At 37.3% G+C, this 6,770-nt stretch overlaps 1 protein-coding gene across 2 annotated transcripts in view; it reads right to left on the bottom strand.

Annotated features, from left to right (window-relative positions):
* peli1b (pellino E3 ubiquitin protein ligase 1b) overlaps nt 1-6,558 on the bottom strand; it is a 44,533-nt gene extending 37,975 nt beyond the window's left edge. Inside the window, exon 1 of one of the 2 annotated variants that reach the window (XM_087289185.1) lies at nt 6,118-6,505. The gene's annotated coding sequence lies outside the window, so the exon portion shown is untranslated. 2 annotated transcript variants of the gene reach the window in all.
* Nucleotides 6,559-6,770: the final 212 nt, after the last annotated feature.

The following is a 6,770-nucleotide window of genomic DNA, read 5'->3' on the forward strand; positions in this document are numbered from 1 at the left end:
AACAATACCACTCTGACATGGCTATACACTCACTGGACACTTTATTAAGTACACCTGTCCAACCGCTTAGTAATGCCAATTTCTAATCAGCCAATCACATGCATTTTGGCATGCAGACATGGTCAAGACAATCTAGTGCAGTTCAACCCGAGCATCAGAATGAAGAAGAAAGCTGATTTAAGTGACTTTAAATGTGGCATAGTTGATGATGGTGCCAGATGGGCAGGTCTAAGTATTTCAGAAACTGCTGATCTACTGGGATTGTCAGCCACAACCATCTCTAGGTTTACAGAGAATGGTCTGACAAAGAGAAAATATCCAGTAAGCAACAGTTCTGTGGGTGCAAATGCCTTGTTGATTCCAGAGGTCAGAGGAGAATGGCCAGACTGGTTCAAGCTGATAGAAAGGCAGCAATAACTCATTAGTACCAATTTAACATCCTGTCAGCACCAAAGACTACCTCCGTATTTTTGCTGACCATGTCCATCTCTTTATGACCACAGTGTACCCATCTTCTGATGGCTACATCCAGCAAGCTAACGTGCCATGCCATAAAGCACAGATCACCTCTGACTGGTTTCTTCGACATGACAATGAGTTCACTTTACTCAAATATCCTTCCAAGTCACCAGATCTCAATCCAATAGAGCACCTTTGGGATGTGGTGGAACGGGAGATTTGCAATGTGGATCTGCAGCCGACAAATCTGCAGATACTGCGTGATAATATCATGTCAATATGGACCTGAGGAATATTTCCAGTATCTTGTAGAATCTATGCCACAAAGGATTAAGGCAGTTCTGAAGGCAAAAGGGGGTCCAACCCGGTAATAGTAAGGTGTACCTATGTCCGGTGAGCCTTCAAAAGAAAGTGGTTGCTTGGTGAAACTTTTTTTAAGCCTCTGAAAGTCTCTCAAGACAGTATTTCTGCATTTGACAATCTTTTAGAAACAATTATCATACGTTCATTTGCTTTTAAACAGAAGTCTTTACTGCGATGTCCTTTCTGGAATAACAAAACTAAACAAATACCACCATCAACAGCTTGGTGTACAAAAACCAATAAGTGAATGTTTACCTTCCAATAGAAATACACCCATACCTTTTTTCAGTTTTTAGGTGTTGCGACTATAAACAGAGCAAAAACAGTCAAAGCAGCCTGTCAGCACAGCCATGCATGTGAGAAAAAGAGAATTGTTCCTGCTTCCTTTTCCTCTGAGGTGCCCACTGTCTGACCTAGTTTCCATCATATATGTTATCATCCACATAACTTTGTGTAGCCTCAACAAAAATATGCAAAAACAGGCTAATGAATCTAACAGATGAATGTTCCCTGGTACACTGTTTATATGTTTGAGGAATAGAGGATTTGCTTCTGAAAGAAGACTCTTATGCACACCTAGGTTGATTTTCGATTAAGTAAAAATCGCAACACTGAAATTTTACTATAACTTAAAATATAATTTAAGTTTAATTTTGAGCATCATTCCTCCAATCTTCAGTGACATCATCCTTCATAATCCAAAATCATTATATCATTGCTCAATTAGTCCAGAAGAAACACTTAGATCATCATCAACAGCCATATTGGCTATAATGCAAAATATATATATATTAATTAACATTTATTTGAAAACTAATAATTCTGTAATTATATAGAAGCTTGGCTGTAGTTCTTAAACAATTTAAATCACAATAGTATTTATATCTTTAAGAAACTGCCTACACTACAAACTTTTAAGTAATATGCATACATTGGATACATTTATGGACAATTATCTGATCAAACAACACAGTGATGATGATGCACTGGTGCACATGGGTCGATTACCATATAAACAAATAGACAATAATCAATTAATTTGTTGGAAGGTGTCAGGGAGTGCTATGTTTTCTAAATGCAGAGGTTTGGCAGTTTTCTAAAAAGCACCATGCTGGTTCTGTAAATTAATACTATTATTAATACAGGTAGCATTAAAGTGATCAGTCAAAAAGTAGACGACTGCACATTTGAACAGTTCCATTTGTGTTTCATCACCTACACAGACTTGAGAAATCATCCACTGATGAGCAGGTTTCTCATCATGACAACTAATGGAAGTTCATAGATAAATTGAACTACAAGCATTTTATCAAAAACATGTTGATGCCTCCCAAATAATCTCCTTGCAAGTTCTATTTCCAAACATGCAGGCTCAATAAAAAGACAATTCATCATAATGACAGCGAGTCAACTTTGAGATTAGACCAATGTTAAGAAAAGCTCATTCGAAAACTTTAACTGAGCTCTGCAGTATTTAATAGAGAATGACTATGCGGCTTCAATTAGCTCAGAAATCAATTTAAAGTTATTGACAGAGATGTCCAACAGTTTCACAGATATCAGATAAGCTGCAGACACATCAAGACTCGCATGTCTCTCAGCATTAGTCTACAGGAACCGTTTTCTAACTAAATGACACTGTACTGGATAAGATGTAGCAACTAAAATCAATCCTAGAACAGCAGGCTCAAAAGACACTGAAAGTGATACAGACTGAGATCATTTTACATTAAAGCAGAGTCAGTGTAACTATCACGCTTGAGGGAATGCATGTAATGTGTGTTACATAAAGTGCCATATAGAAAAAAAGACTAATAGCTCACTCAAATCACCAGAATAGCACAAACATACAAAAGGCCAGTGTCAAGCACGGTTAAACCTTTGCCCTTGTTTAAAGGAAACCAGTAAATGACTGGAGGAAAGGCTAAAATATAAAAAAAAGCAACTTCAAGAGGAACAGTATTCTCTCTGACTTGTAACTTTCTTCCACAAAAACGACACCAGTGTACAACTTGCATTCAGGAAGTTAAGATTATATCATTGCAAGAACATGTTCAGCATGACCAAGCTTTTTTTTTTTAGCAAAAAAAACAACAACAATAATAACCAAAACCAAATCTTGTTTAAACCTAAAAAACTTTGGATCTTCAGACTGCATTCAGGGTGCGTGATCACTTAATCGATCGAACAAACTAATTCACATTTTGAAAAAAAAAAGTATATAAAAAAATACCATTAGAATTCACAAACTCGTTTAATAAGCAAAACTAATGGTTTAACTCCAGCCAACAACTTATTACTTCTGTGCACATGTGACGTTACATACCAAACGTACATAACATACATGTTGTAATGCCTTGATATACTCATGATGAAGTTATTTTTCACTCTTTGATTAAAAATAAAAAAAGAAAAACCTAAGGAGCAATGTACTATAATGGAATAAAATACTATAATACACTGCTGTGAGTGATGATGAATATGTAAATATGAACCGTTATCCCAATGTTTTTAATTGACCAAGTAAAGCAAATTAGATTTTAAAACAATTTTTTTTTGCAGAGCTTATCAGTGAATATGACTGCAGAAGACGCTGCTTCATCTGAAATCATGTGTAGGAGGTTTTTTAGAACTTGCTTTACTGACAAAATTTGCACAAGTGCTGTACTGCATGTTTGCAAGTTTTCTCCCCAACAAATCCGACAATGTCGATGAAACATTTTGAACCAAAGACACCCATGGTAGCACCCAAAAGGCAGAGGAAGACAATAACCATTGCACCAAAAGTTGACCTTCTGGACATGCTAAAGAAAGGCAGAAGTTACGCAAGTGTTTAAACAAGCGAGAAAAGTGTGAAAATCTAAGAAAATAATGCAGTGAGGGTTTAACAGCCTTACACAATCCAGTTTTACAGTCAAAACATTTATAATAATTGTAAAAAAAAATAATAAAAAAGCTGACTACTTTGCAGATTTCACCTATTGCGGGCTATTTTTAAAGAGTAGCTCCCGCGATTAACAAAGGGCCACTCTATATAGACACACAGCTAATCACCGATGGATCCAAGAGAATGATTAGTATCAGCATGACCACCAGCATCATTGGAGTCACAACAAACATGCTATATTTAAATAGACAACAGCTGCCACTGCTGTATTGTTGATTCACAAGACTAAACCATTTTCATACCATTGCAAGGAAAAGACATCTGAAATGCCAGCATCATGACCAATAGAAAAGATCCAGACATCCCTTTCGTTGGTCGCCAAAGAGCAGATCCAGCGAGAGCATGAACCGGCATGAAAACGTTTTTCTGGAAGCTTCAGCAGAGGTTGTGCAACTAAAAATCCCACCCACTTTTAGCGATACTAAACTGCAGTGGAAATACAAACCAGCCAAGCAAACCAAACGGAACGTACCAAACAGCGGAAAACTGGCTAATTTAACTGAGGCCAGCTAGTTAAGTGATGTGCAGGTAAATTTCACTCCTGGGACCTCTAAAGGTGCTCTAGCCACAGATGCTAGAGGTCATGATCTTTAGCCTCCTTGTAAGAGCAACCGACTACCATGTGGAAGGTCACTGGTACGATCCCAGCTCAGAGCGGGTTGGGTGCAGTAGGACCGGCGGGGATACAATGGTGCCGTGACCCGGATGGGAGTGAGATTTAAGGGGGTAAGTATAACAGCCCAGATAGTGAAGTACCGTGCAGGTAAACCTCACTCCTCTGACCTCTAAAGGTGCTCTAGCAACAGTCACTAGAGGCCATGGTCTTTAGCCTCCTTGTTAGAGCATTCAACTGCTATGCGGACTGTCGCTGATTCGATCCCAGCTCAGAGTGGAATGGGTGCAGTAGGATCAGTGGGGTTACAATTATGTGAAATGATACTTCAAATTCATTGCTTTCTCTGCTTAACACATTGACATTACATAACAAAATATCTATTTCGGTATTGTCCAGAACATTGAATAAGCATTGGTTACATGTGTCAAAGAACAAAAGAAAGGCTCTCAAGAGGAGTACATACAAATGTCACATCATTTTGATTTTCCAGGCAAAATGGCACTAGTTATTTAGCGCAAGGACTCAACAGTGTCAATAAAAAATTTAATATACACAATATTTTACATACAAACTCTTAAATCCAATGTTATTTCAGATAAATAATTTTGAAGTCCCTGTATATGTATGCAAAGTATTTTTTTGTTTGACACTATTACATGTGACTAAAGATTATATTAGCCTCATGGTAAAGTATCAAGCATGTCAATTCATAAATATGGAACTATACGCACGGTTAAAATAAAAATTTTGTACAACGTTTCCATATACCTGACATAATATTCCAATCCAAATGGTATACTTTTAAACATAAAAGTTTCCAATTTCAGGAATATCATTAATGTGATAGAAGAAACAATGGAGTGACAGTAAGTTTTGTATGAAAGCATGTTAATTCATCTGTTGATGTAATAAATAATTCAGATGTAGCAGCACCGGCTGGTACCAAAAAAAGGGGGGGTGATTGACATCATGACGTCAGCAAGGCAAAGGGACAAAGGCCACATTGGGTCGGACCAGATGCTCGGTCTGCCTATGCAAATGACTCTGAACGTTTAAATACATCAGCAAAGAACAATGACACGTCTGTAACGAGCCCACAAAAGCCAATGCAAATTGTGCTCGTAAAATATATGGAGTGCACTGCTTTCTCAATTAGCATAATTCCCCATTGTCTAACTCTAAATGAAAAAGGAAGGCTTCGTGTCATTTACTGGACTTGACAAACAATACAGACTAGAATACGTTATTCTTGAACATGTCGACTAAGCAGGAACAATTGAAAAGTTGGATCAATAGAGTCAAAGCAATCACATTTTTGCATGTATCTGACAAAACAACTTCGAGAAGTGTCAACTAACAAAACGACAATTCTTTATCATATCATTAGATGTAAAAGTTATGTCAGTTAAGGACATTTACAGTATGCAGAGCTTTTAGAAAAGTAGAACCATATATCATATAACAAATATCCAATGGCTGTATATTTAAGAAAATAAAACAATAAACAGACACAATACATGAATAGTAAATGAATATACAGAATGCTGAAACATATTTTAATGTTCACTCATAAAGATGAAACTAGCCTAAACATGATGACTAGAATATTTACAAACAAACACATCATAACAATAACACTGCAGGAAAACAACTCAGATTCACATAGAAAACAACCATTGTTCTACAAAACAAAAGCATATTGCTCATTTTCTAGGTAAATTGAGGTACTCACGGCGGTGTTGGTGTGTTTTTCTGAGGCACGAACAAAGAGCTGCTCCGTTAGCACAGGTTAAGCTACAACTGCTATCTGGCTAAACAAATTACTAAACAAAATAAAAAAACAAGACAGAATATAACGGAAAGACAGGATAAAGAGGGTTTCTGTGAAGACAAGAGAAGCTAACGTTAACTTGCTAACAAAAGCAGGTGTTTTGAGTTCTCTGTCAATGTTCAAATAAAAATATTCTCCCTGCCGTTGTATGTAACGTTAACTGTGATCCCGCACAGTGTCGAGCTCGGAAGAAGAGCAGAGGATTGATATTTTTATAAAAAGGCTATAAAACGGTGCTGTCCGCCGCTGCTTCTAGAGAGACTGTAAACAGACGGTGGTGTTTTGTGTTATAGTGCCTCCAGACTAGATGAGGGGAGAAAAACCTGCCGCGTCACAGATCGGTGAGTTGGGTGTTGTGGGTAATGTAGTTCTGAGCAAAGAGCCTGTCCCATCAAAGGCGTGTCACTGGGTCAGTACAGTAGATCTCATATTTAAGCTGAATGCACGCCCATAGAAGACAATAACTGATTTGAGCTCTTTTTTCAAGATATAAATGTATGTATCATCACATGTCATCATCAAAATATGCACAAGAAGAATCTAATCAGTTGCTG

Source organism: Danio rerio, chromosome 17 (assembly GCF_052040795.2).
Source record: "Danio rerio strain M-AB ecotype USA chromosome 17, GRCz13ab, whole genome shotgun sequence".
Classification (NCBI taxonomy): domain Eukaryota; kingdom Metazoa; phylum Chordata; class Actinopteri; order Cypriniformes; family Danionidae; genus Danio; species Danio rerio.